Consider the following 12726-nt stretch of genomic DNA (forward strand, 5'->3'; position numbering starts at 1 on the left):
TTTCCCTCTGACTTCCATGTGTGGATACATGCACACAGGCAAGCACCCATATGCTCTCACAAGTGTACACACAGCTGGGATACAGACACACAGCTGTCCAGCACACACAACTGTCCAGCAAACACATATGTGCACACACAGCTGGGATACAGACACACAACTGTCCAGCACACACAGATGTGCACACACAGCTGGATACAGACACACAGCTCTCCAGCACACACATATGTGCACACACAGCTGGATACAGACACACAGCTCTCCAGCACACACATATGTGCACACACAGCTGGGATACAGACACACAGCTGTCCAGTGCACACATATGTGCACACACAGCTGGGATACAGACACACAGCTGTCCAGCGCACACATATGTGCACACACAGCTGGGATACAGACACACAGCTGTCCAGTTCTATGTTCAATGCTTGCAGTCTCACAATCCTGTCCCATATTCATGTGAGATGAAGCCAGAGAATGATGGAAAGGAAGAGAGTGTCTCATCTAAGCAGATGGACATTCACCGATGGACAAACTGAACAGAGAGGGGAAGGGCTCTGCGAGGCTCAACGGGAGCAGAACTGGAATAAGTAGTAGGTTTCCCAACATCAAATATTTTAATCTAGTTCTCTTTGTTGTATGAATCTTACAATCCTCTGTGGAGATCAGGTCAAAATTCAAACCTCAGGGAAAATGAAGAGTTTGTGTGTACATGTGTGTGTGCATGCACAGAGGGTTTGTGAGACTCATATCCAGACAGGGAACAGTTAAGGACCTGCTAGAAGGGATTTGGAGGGATGTAGGGATTTAGTAGGTGTGTCACTGGTAGAAGAGGAAGACAGGGAATTGCAGGTACAGGTTAGCAGGGGCAAGGAGTCTCAGTTGTGGCTGCCATCTTGTGATCACGTCTCTTTGTCATTCTGTGGATTTTAATGGTTCACTTGAACACCTGCTGCATCAATCTGCAAGAGGCATTTTGTTCTGCAAGATTTGCTGACATGATGTATCTCAATCAAATACGTCCAATCAGTTGAGATAAAGCTTCAGATTTTATGAATCACCGACAACTGGATGTTTCTATTTCCTGGATCTGTTATCAGAGATCATGACTGCAATAAACTTTTAACAGCAACCCTGGCTGCACATTTTGGGTCTCTGGGTAGAGATGAAAGCTTTTGCGCTTGCTTAATGTTTGATGCTTATGACCTGGACTGTTCACTTAGACAAACAGCAAGAGAGAAGTTTGAGTAATGAGGCTTCTCCATCTGAAACCTTAGTGCCAGGGAGGACTTACTGTGTGTTCAGAGATATCTTGGTTAGGATCCGAAAGGGCAGAAAACACACACACTCAATCCCAGGGTTGGGCAGGTATGGTGGTACACGCCTTTAATTCTAGCACTCAGACCAGAGACACGAGGATCTCTGTGAGTTCAAGGCCATCCCTGTCTATATAGTGTGTTTCAGGATAGCCAAGGCTATGTAGAGTGATCCTGTCTCAATAAAATAAAATAAAATAAAAATCCCAGAGTTTTAAACCTCTGAGCTGAGGCCAGGTAACCTGCTCAAGGCTCGGTTACTCTCAGAGGTTTCCCAGTGAAAACCATGTTTTATTGCTTCCCAAGAGTCCCATGGACAGAGTTCAGCACAGCTCTCAGAGTAATAAGGATGTTGCTTGGGTTGAACCCAGCCTTTCATCCACTGCTATAACCAAGATTTTGTTGGAAATCCCACAGAGCATAAGCCAATGTGTTTATGTTGTATTGGGCTGTGCTCTTGTCTCAGCCTTTGCCATAGAAGATAAGGGAGAATGGTTTCCAATGCCATTTTTGTGGCTATGTGTGTGTATTACTGGGGAATGAACCAAGGGCCTTGTATATGCTAGGCCATCACCGCACCACTGAACTATTTAAAATATTCTTATTTAAAATAAAAAAAAACTTTTGAGATAAATTCTCACCTAAGTTGCCCAGACTAGCCTTGGACTCTGTAGGTCTTGAGGTGATGACCTTCAAGTCCCTAACAGTTGGGATTCTGAGCCAATGCTACCATGCCTGACTTCCTACCCCCATTGAAAAAGACTGTCCGTTCTTGGCTTTGAAGGACATACTTTAAAATTGTTACTTCATGTTGGTAGTGTTTAGCAGCACTGAGAAAGTTTCTTTCTTTCCTCCCTCCCTTTCCTTTCTTTTCCTCTTCCTCTTTTTTGTTCCTCCGCCCTGTTCTCTCTTTTAGTACTAATAGAATCTTAGCAAAGGAGCCATCTGGGATGACCTATGAGATGTAGAGAGGATACAGGAGACGTTTATACCAAGACTGTCAGTGTATTCTCTAACTCATCCACCAAGTTTAGAAGTGGAAAACCCCACCCCAAACATTTCACACTTCAAAAGTACAAAGAATAATATGGCTCTTCCTCAGGACCAAGCCTCTTGATCCTACCGCGTTGCCAAAATGTTGCTTTCTAACAAACTGACTTTGGACAAACTGGACGTGAAGGGAAAGCGGGTCGTGATGAGGGTGGACTTCAATGTTCCTATGAAGGACAACCAGATAACAAATAACCAAAGGATCAAGGCTGCTGTCCCAAGCATCAAATTCTGCTTGGACAATGGAGCCAAGTCAGTTGCCCTTATGAGCCACTTGGGCCGACCTGATGGTGTTCCCATGCCTGACAAGTACTCCTTGCAGCCAGTGGCAGCAGAACTCAAGTCTCTGCTGGGCAAGGATGTTCTTTTTTTTTTTTTTTTTTTTTTTTTTTCGAGACAGGGTTTCTTTGTGGCTTTTGGTTCCTGTCCTGGAACTAGCTTTTCTAGACCAGGCTGGCCTCGAACTCACAGAGATCCGCCTGCCTCTGCCTCCGGAGTGCTGAGATTAAAGGTGTGTGCCACCACTGCCCGGCAAGGATGTTCTCTTCTTAAAGGATTGTGTGGGCCCAGAAGTCGAGAATGCCTGTGCCAGCCCAGCAGCTGGAACAGTCATCCTGCTGGAGAACCTCCGCTTTCATGTGGAGGAAGAAGGGAAGGGAAAGGATGCTTCTGGGAACAAGATTAAAGCTGAACCAGCCAAAATTGATGCTTTCTGAGCCTCACTGTCCAAACTTGGGGATGTCTATGTCAATGATGCTTTTGGTACTGCACACCGAGCCCACAGCTCCATGGTGGGTGTGAATCTGCCACAGAAGGCTGGTGGATTTTTGATGAAGAAGGAGCTGAACTACTTTGCCAAAGCTTTGGAGAGTCCTGAACGACCCTTCCTGGCAATACTGGGAGGAGCTAAAGTTGCAGACAAGATCCAGCTGATCAATAATATGTTGGACAAAGTCAATGAGATGATCATTGGTGGTGGAATGGCTTTTACCTTCCTTAAGGTGCTCAACAACATGGAGATCGGAGCTTCTCTATATGATGAAGAAGGAGCCAAGACTGTCAAAGATCTCATGGCTAAAGCTGAGAAAAATGGTGTGAAGATTACCTTGCCCGTTGACTTTGTCACTGCTGACAAATTTGATGAGAATGCCAAGACTGGCCAAGCTACTGTGGCCTCTGGTATACCTGCTGGCTGGATGGGCCTGGACTGTGGTCCTGAGAGCAGCAAGAAATATGCTGAGGCTGTGGCTCAAGCCACACAGATTGTTTGGAATGGACCTGTTGGGGTCTTTGAATGGGAAGCTTTTGCCAGGGGAACCAAGTCCCTCATGGATGAGGTGGTAAAAGCCACTTCTAGGGGTTGCATCACTATCATAGGAGACACTGCCACTTGCTGTGCCAAATGGAATACAGAGGATAAAGTCAGCCATGTGAGCACTGGGGGTGGTGCCAGTCTAGAGCTCCTGGAAGGTAAAGTCCTTCCTGGGGTGGATGCTCTCAGCAATGTTTAGTATTTTCCTGTTTTTTGGTTCCTGTGCACAACCCCTAAGTCAACTTAGTGTGTTTTCTGCATCTCATTTGGTCTTAGTGCAAGATTCAGCTGGTGACTGAGATGCAGCACCAGGAACCCTTAAACAGTTGCACAGCATCTCAGCTCGTCCTTCCTTCAAAGGGATTTGTCTACACTCTTCAAGATCCCATTTAAATTCCATAGTGACTAAAGCCATTGTGCATTCTAGAGTGCATCTATATATTCTGCCTGTAAAAGAAAGTCAGCTATACAAGCTTAGTCCTCTTTGAGTAGCGTCTGGTTGGCTTTGTCACTGTTCATGACTCAGCATGGAAATAAGATGAAATTCCAGCTGTAGATGTGGAGAAGTTGATGATCTATTAATAAAGATGTCCGCTGAAAAAAAAAAAGAAAAATATGACACATACTTTTTTAATATGCCACTCAGACTTTATTTATCTAAGCAATTATTTTAAAAAGAAACAAATCAGAACTTAGTGGTATCTACCCTTGATCTCAGTCCACTTCTTAAAAAGTGGACACTGTCTTGATATAGTCTTCCAGTCTATGATTTCATATTTTCACTACATATATAAACATCTCATATCAGTTAAGAACCTATTGTTTTAACATTTCTGCACCATCTTTGGAAGTGTACAGAAGTAATGGCATTTAAGAAGAATTTTTGGCATTGAAAATACCCATAATTCTATAATTTATCTATAAACACTTCCATATTTTGGTCTTGTCCATATTATGTCTATAGAGTTATGAGAAGGACATGCACAGCAGCCCAATATAGGTCAGGGGCAGAGCACTTGCCTATCATGCACAAGGTCCTGGGTTTAGCCTCCAGTACCGTATGGACATGCATTCATGAATACTTGTGCATGTGCACACACAGACAGACACAGGCACACATATATAGAAACACACATATGTCTTGTCTTTCCCCTCTTTAACTATTAAATTATAAATCATTCCCAGTTTTTATCTCCATAATCACACTGTCGGAGGGTAGAGAGCTTTGGTGTTGCTACCCATATTTCAGCAGAGTATTAAAGAATCACAAGGGCAGACCAACTTTGGCAATGATGACTTTGAAATGTAAGTTTTCTTTATAACATTTGAAATTTTTAATTAGAAACTATTTTAAAAAGCTTTAAAGCTCCTAGGTTTAATTCAAACAATTCCAGTTCTGGGAAGGTCACATACATGTGGCCTGGACTTGTGTGTGCTCTGTTCTCCACTCCAGGAGGGGGATGTCTGCAGGGCCACAGGGCATCTGGTGACAGAGCTGTTAGCTCGCTGAGTGTGCATGGCCTCCCAAGACCAGGGTGTTTCTTTCTAATGTATAACTTTCTGTGCTATTTGTTTTAAAATCACATACACAAATTATTCTACTATTTTCCTAATTTTTTCTTCAAGATGACTTTTGTTTGTGTAGAACATATTCCAGAAAAGTGATCGTTTAGCTTTCAATATATGGTTTTAGATTTATTTTTAATTGTAAACACATTTTTGTTAAGACCTTTTTTTTATCCTTGAGATTACTTCATCATCACACTAATTCCCCTCCTCCCTCCCTCTAGCCACTCCCCACGTACACACACTTGCTCCCTCTCACATTCATGGCCTCTTCTTTCATTAATTGTTGTGACATGCATATATATACATATACATATATATATGTGTGTGTGTTTATTTATTCCTAAATATAACCCGCTTAGTCTGTAGAATGTTACTTGTGGGTGTGTATCAAGACTGATCATTTGGTGTTAGATAACCGACTGGAGTTCTTTACCGTGGGAAAGACCGTCTCCCTGCCGCATCCCTCGGTTGCCTGTAGTTCTTGGTGTAGAGCTGAGGCCTCATGGGCTCTCTTCTCTTCCCTTTCTAATACCTCAAGCACAGTGTTGAAAGGAGTGGGGATAGTGGACATCCCTGTCTCATTCCTGACTTCATGGGATTGCTTCAAGCTCTTCTCCACTTAGGATGATGTTGACGGTGGGGTTTCCATATATAGATTTTATGTTGAAGTATGTTCCCTCTCGTCCTACATTCTCTGGGACTTTTATCATGAAGGCATTATAGGATTTTGTCACAGGTTTTTCCTTTATCTATTGAGATGACCATGTGATTTTTTATCTTTAAATATATTTATGTGTCTTATTACATTTATTTACTTGCATATGTTGAATCATTCCTGCTGTGAGTTCTTCAGTTCTACTGTGTCCAGGAAAACTATTTCCATGGCATCATCCAGCCCTTCTGGGTCTTATAATCTTTCTGTGTCCTCTTCGACATAGTTCCCTGATTCCCAAGGGGAGGATTTGATGGAGACATCTCATCTAGGATTGAGTAGTCCAAAGTCTCTGACTGTCCTCACCTTGTGAGTTGTGAGCCTCTGTATCTGGTACTGCAGACGGCAGCGTCTCTGACCGTGGCTGAGTGAGAAGTCTGCTTTCCCAGGGAGACTTTTTGAAGACACTGAATTTTCATTTTAAGTGGTTATCAATTGGAGACAGCTTCTGGGTTAGAGATGGGTCATGGGAGCACATCTTTCAGTTCTAGGACACCATATGCAGACCCGTGCAGGCCTGTGCATGCTGCCTCAGTCTCCATGAGCTCATGTGGGCACATAGGTTCTGTTGGTTAGGAGGTCTTGTTTCCTTGGTGGCCTGCATCTCCCTTGGTTTCTACACTCTTCTTCCTATTCTTCTGAGGGTTCCCTAGACCATGAATGGAGGGATTGGGTGGAGACATCCAATTTATGTTCAAGGGTTTCTTGTCTTTCAGTCACCACGTTGTCCAATTGTGGATCTTTATATTTGTTCTCATATACTGCAGATGGAGACGGCTGAGCAAGGCTCTCGGCTATGAATGTATAGCAGAATGCTATTTAGAGCCAGTTTATAGCTCTGCTCTTTTAGTAGGAAAGTAGTGTTTGGTTTCCTCAGGTATCTGGGTTATCTGGTCTCATGTTCTTGGTCTCCCAAGCAGTGTCTGGTATGGGTTCCATCTTCTAAAGTAGCCCTAAGTCAAATCAGATATTGGTTGGTTACTCCCACAAGCTTTGTGCCCCTGTTGCACTGGTGTACAGTACTGGCATTGCAGGCAGGGCACCCTTACACATGGAAGGTTTGTAGCTGCATTGCTGTGCATGCTTCTCCTTTACTAGCAGGTGCAGTACCTTCCAGTACCAAGAACACAAGCCCATAGGGATGAAGGCGCTATGTAGGCACCATCTCCCCTTTTTTCAAGCTCAGGACATTGTATAGGTGTTGTCTTCAGTTTGTGGGGAGCAGTCTATAGCCTTGGCAATAGCCTGGGTCATTTTGGGGGTTCCCATGGGACCCCTTTGGCTAAGAACTCAATTAGACATAACCCATTTTTGGTACTGGAAATTTCATTTGGTGGCAAGAGAGGTCCAGCTGGGACTCTATACCCCCATTCCTTGGCAATTTCATTTATATTGCCTTCATATGTGTATATATATTTTATGAAGATTCTACTATACTGTTTTTCTATACTACCCCTCAAAATACCCCTTTATTTCAGTCGTCTCTCCCTGGACTCCCCCCTTCAACTCCCTCTCCCCTTCCTCTCCTCACTCGACCCTCCTGTTCCAGTCCCCGACCCATATATAATTACCTGTTCTATTTCCCTTTCCTGGGGAGATCTCTCTATTCCCTGCAGTCTTTCTCTATGCCAGACTTCTGTGATTCTCTGGATTGTAGTTTGGTTATCATTGACTTAATGGCTCACATTCACATATAAGTGAACATATACCATATTTATTTTTCTGGGTATGGGACACTTGCCTGAACACTTGATGGCACACGCGCAGCTGGGGAACCCGGAAGTACCAGCGCTTGCGGTGGCTAGGCATTTTGCCAGAACGCTGGCAACTTTGGGTGGTGGAAATGATAACATTTTACCCTTTTCTTTATTATAAAAATTGGGGGGAGGGTTAAGGGTAGCAGAGGGGCAGGAATGGGGGCGTCAGGTCTCTTGAGACTGTTTTCTGTTGATTTGTGGGCATCGAAATCTTGGGAGACTTGAGAAAGCTGGGATGCTGGCCATGGGGTAGCTGGTTACTTCAGTGTTCTCCAGGTTTTGTGGAACTGTCCACTTGGCAGGCTGGACCCGATGAGATGCTGGTGATGCAGATTACATTTAGAAAAAATTTTGATCCTTGTGATTGAGGGAGGAAGATCCCCAAGATAGAGGGAGGGGGGTTCCCCAGGGTTCTCGAGATGAAGAAGGAAGTTTCCCGTGGAGCCAGAGACCGGGGAGAAGCTAAATGATATTTATCCTGGGTGAGTCTGGTCTGTTCAGGTGGGTCCAGTTTGGCTCCCTGGAGCTTATGAGAACGTTTAAGTTTATAAAAAGAGATAAATTTTAAACACATTAAGAAGCTCATGGTCATGATAGTATAATGTTGGCATAACTTATTAGGATTTTATTGGTTAGTGTTAAGATTATGGAAGCTATATAGTGAGAGAAGAGAGGAGGAAGAGAAGGGTAAATTATTAATTAAAACTATTAATGTTTACCTAAGCAAACCTTAGGGCACTTGTTCCTTTTAGCATCACAGTATTACCTTAACGTCCAGGAGACACTGCTGCAGTCCGTGATAAACCTGTTATATTGAAATCTACTTTGTGAGACTCCTTTTTGAGTCTGGGGGTGTGAATGTCCCCAGGCTGTTACTCTTCCTTACCACCTGGGCATCTGACAGTGTGTGCACCTCCAGCTCTGTGGCTAAGGATGGTCCCTGTAACAACAGCTGAGCAGTTAGCTGGAAATCTGAATATGTCACTGGAGACCGAGAAATCGGTAAGGCAGACAGGAGAAAGAGAAAAGGGGAGAATCAGAAAGGAGAGCATATGGAGTTCCTGGTACAGGAGAGCTGAGTACGGTGGTGAGACTTTATTCTTCTGGAACTGGAGACAGAGCATCCCATCTTGGAACAGAGCCCTATTTGAGTTACCGTATATACGAGGAGCAGGTGTCCCGAGGTGGAGGAGTAAAGGGTTTGAGGTGAGATAGGTATAGCCAATGAGGGAGGCCTTCAAACTTGGCAGCTGTGGGAGTTACAAGAACTATCTTAAAGGGGCCCTGTCATTTAGGGAAAAGGGATGTGGGGTGCTGGTCTGGAGGAGAGATCTCCGATGTTAATTGGAGATGACAGGGGTTGACGCATGGTTGGGATAGTGAGTAGTCAGTTAAATCCCATAAGAGGGGGCAGAGGTGATGCAATAATGAGGTGAGCACGTGAGCAGGTGGGCAGGTGAGCAGGTGAGCAGGCGAGCAGGGAGGAGTGAGAGGCCGGGAATCAGAACCACCCACCCATACATGGGTCCAGAGAGCGAGACTGAAAAGGGTCCTTTGGGAAGGATCCAGAGCCTGAAAAGAGCCAGAGGCAAAAGCTTTATCCAGTCAAGGTGAAATTCCTGTAACATCTTAACAAGAATATTTTTTAAGGAGCAGTTAGTTCGTTCTACCTTCCCTGAGGACTGAGGATAGTATGGGATATGAAAATGTCAGGGAATGTTAAGAGCCTTAGAGTTTGAGAGATCTGGGAGTTAAAATCTGGGCTATCATCTGACTGAAAAGAGGCTGGGATTCCAAACTGGAGAATAATTTCCCAGAGAAAGACATCAGAAACTGTCTGGGCCCTCTTGTTAGATAGTAGTGGAAAATGTTTAAATCCACCCAGACATGGTATCTACCAAAACAAGGAGATAGCTAACCTGTCTGACTGTGGGCATATGAGTAAAATCAAACCACTTCGGACACGGTCTCAGTATAAGGATTAGGACACGCCCAAGCCCAATGCCTTTTTCTCCGCATTTAAAACATAAGCCCGGTGGCTCTTGAGCCCCGGGTTGAGGGGACAAGGGAGCAAGGGAGTGGCACGGGCAGGATGGGTAGTCGCCATGGCCAATTGGACGGCCTTGGCCAACATTTGGCATTTTTGTCTACAGGCTTTATCATCTCTTCCATGGTACACCTTAAAAGTCAGCCCTAAGACTTCTGCGTATGGAGTCAAGGAGCCTCTCTCCAAAAGCTTACGTTTAAGCCTAATGCAGGGGAAGCTCTGGGAAAAGAAACGGGTCATGAGGAGTGTTAGCCCTCTGGGCTCTCCAGATCTAAATTCATGTACTGCAAGGGAACCTTTGTGAGGGTTCCAAGACTTGAGGATTTTTCCTGCCTGTCCTAGGAGTTTACTGGCTTGAGGGCAGTCTGACAGGGACCTGTTCGAAAGCAAGTCTAAACTGATCTCTAGCTAAACCACCTGGAGTGTTGTAATCCCAGTGTGGGTCCTGCTTGGGGACCGCCTCAATCCCAGGGTAGGGGAGGTGGGCTGCATGAGTCTGGTGAACTTTGCATGCATTCTAGCCTGCTCCCAAACTTGCTTGCGCTTCTCAGGAAGTAGGTTATTAGTTAGGATCATAAAAATATCATGAAAGGCGAGACTATAAGATTGGGTAATATATTGGAATTGTTTTATGAAAGAGGTAGAATCTGACGTGTAAGAACCCAGCTTTTGTTCTGAGAGTGAGAAAGGAACTGTCGGGGCCTGTGTGGGTCCAATACAGATTCCTTAACTAGGCTGAAACGGAGTCGCAAGGAAGGATCAGACGCAGCTTACAGGTCATCCTTCAAGGGCAAGATCTCTCCGAAGATCTCTCTTTTATTATCCAAACACCTTATATATCATCACATCAATTGAGCGGGAAAACACATCAGGCTGTCTCCTAGGCAACCAGGTGCTTGGGCTCAAGTCACGTCCACATCTACCTGTAAGCTAGCAGTCAGGTAGGCCATGAATTAGCATCTCTATAAGACATCCTCCAAATTACAAAGGGAGGAAGCACCGAACCTCTTAACTCTTAAGTCATCAGCTTCAGCCAACATCTCTTCTCAGGTAATCTCCGTTTATAACAAAAGAAACTAGGAGCAGCACATCCTGGATATTGTTAAACAGAGACAGCTTGTCTGCAGAGATACATGATCAGCTCAGACCGGGCTAATGGCTCTTGTGCCATACAGAAATATGGGCCTACAAGGGACATGTACCTTGACCAGCCCTCCACACTGGCTACCTCTTGCAAAGGGAAAACTGTCGCTTGTTTGGTTTGGTCAGGGTTAGGTTCCTTAGCAGCGCGAGAGTGAGAGTGCGTGAGAGGAGGGGTGAAAGTGGGTGCCAGAGTGGAGCGGCAGTGGCATGGCAGCAGGGAGGAGGGATAGTTGCTGGGGGAAGGGGAAGAGCTGGAGAGGTCGGGAAACTGGGGGTTCATTAGCATGGTCCAGAACACAAGTGGGGTGTTCCTCTGAGTTAGATGGCATAGCTAGGAACATGTGAGCTGAACAGATTGCAACAACAGAGGATGTAGAACTTAAATAGAAAAAGGCTTGACTATATGGGAGCTCTTTCCATCTACCTGTTCACTGGCAGACGTTAGAAAGCTCCCACAGAACAGCTGGATCTAAGGTGCTGTTAGGCGGCCACTTTAGATTGTTATCTATTGTTAGGCCATTTCTTCGGGCAAAGGAGGATAAGCTGAGGAGTCTGTAAATAAGGCATTAAGCTTAAGGGCTTTAGGGTCTCCAAAAGACATCCCAGGGGAGAGGTTGGACTGAGGACTGGAAAGTTTATTTCCCATAGCCAAGGAAGGGAGAGAGAGAGATGAGACCCAATAGCTAACTTGTCTAAAAGTGTCCTTGAGACAGAGCAAGGGATTGGTTCAAGCTGCCCCAAGGCTGTCAATGCAGGGGCTGGGGACCAGGGCAGAGTATCCTAAGGGTCAATAGTCCAAGATGAGAAATGGGATCCCAGTCCTCAGCTGTGGGGAATTACCAGAGATGAATGTCAGCAAAGGGATCAACTGTAGCCATGAAGGCCGTGGCTGGGGGCATTCCCCTGTTCTGAAGAACACTAGAGGGTTGCCGGACAACCAATGGTCAATTACTTGGGTTCAGGCAAATGGTTAAGCTGACCAGAAGGGGGAACTCACAGTACTGGTGTTGTGCACAGAATTCAGCAGCCCGGCAGATGGAATGTGGGCAGGAGCAACCCAGTCCAGGGTCCCAACCCTCATTGAGTGGGGCAGAGCCGGTGGAGTCTTGGCACCAATGAAATTACCAGGCGTGATTACAGATCACAAGACACACAACTATGAAACCCACTTTAAGAATTTTTTAAGAGGAGGGACTAAGAGAAGGGGATGCTCAGGCTGGTCAGGAGCTGGTGTGGGAAGAGAACGCGGAGTGGCATGTTCAGCTTTTAAAGGCTGTCTAGCACCTAGCACATGCGCACAGAGGTTTACATGACCATGTTACACATAGATCACAAGACCACGCTGTACGTAAATCACATAGATCATGTAGGCTTGAGGACCCTGGGTGACTGTGTAAGTTGCCTGAATGTTTGATGGCCCATGCGTGGCCTTGGAACCTGGAAGTGTCGGCGCTTGGGGCAACTAGGCATTTTGCCATAACACTGGCAACTCTGGGTGGTGGAAACGACAGCAGTCAGGTCGCTGAGTTACAGAGAGGTGCGAGCTGCCGCGTGGGGCTGGGAATTGAACCTGGGTCTCTGGAAGAGTAGTCAGTTCTCTTAACTACTGAACCACCCCTCCAGCTCCTGTTGCTGAAGTTTTAACTTTTCATCTTGTAACACCACAAGATTTGAACCTTCCTTGGCAGTTTGTGCTTTACACAGTAATGCACGCTCTGTTTCCACTAAGAGAACTTTGTGGGATCCAGCAGCAGACTCGAGAATCTCAGCCTCACTGCAACCCCAAAAGCATAGGCAGAAATGAGTAAATGTCAATA

The 12726-nt window shown here is 45.3% G+C and overlaps 1 protein-coding gene and 1 pseudogene across 3 annotated transcripts in view; both read left to right on the plus strand.

Moving 5' to 3' along the window:
* LOC130875493 (sodium/glucose cotransporter 1-like) overlaps positions 1-12726 on the plus strand; it is a 65734-nt gene that overhangs the window by 23300 nt on the left and 29708 nt on the right. The window lies entirely within an intron of this gene.
* LOC130875494 (phosphoglycerate kinase 1-like) lies at positions 2455-3884 on the plus strand (annotated as a pseudogene).

Source organism: Chionomys nivalis, chromosome 6 (genome assembly GCF_950005125.1).
Source record: "Chionomys nivalis chromosome 6, mChiNiv1.1, whole genome shotgun sequence".
NCBI classification, from domain to species: domain Eukaryota; kingdom Metazoa; phylum Chordata; class Mammalia; order Rodentia; family Cricetidae; genus Chionomys; species Chionomys nivalis.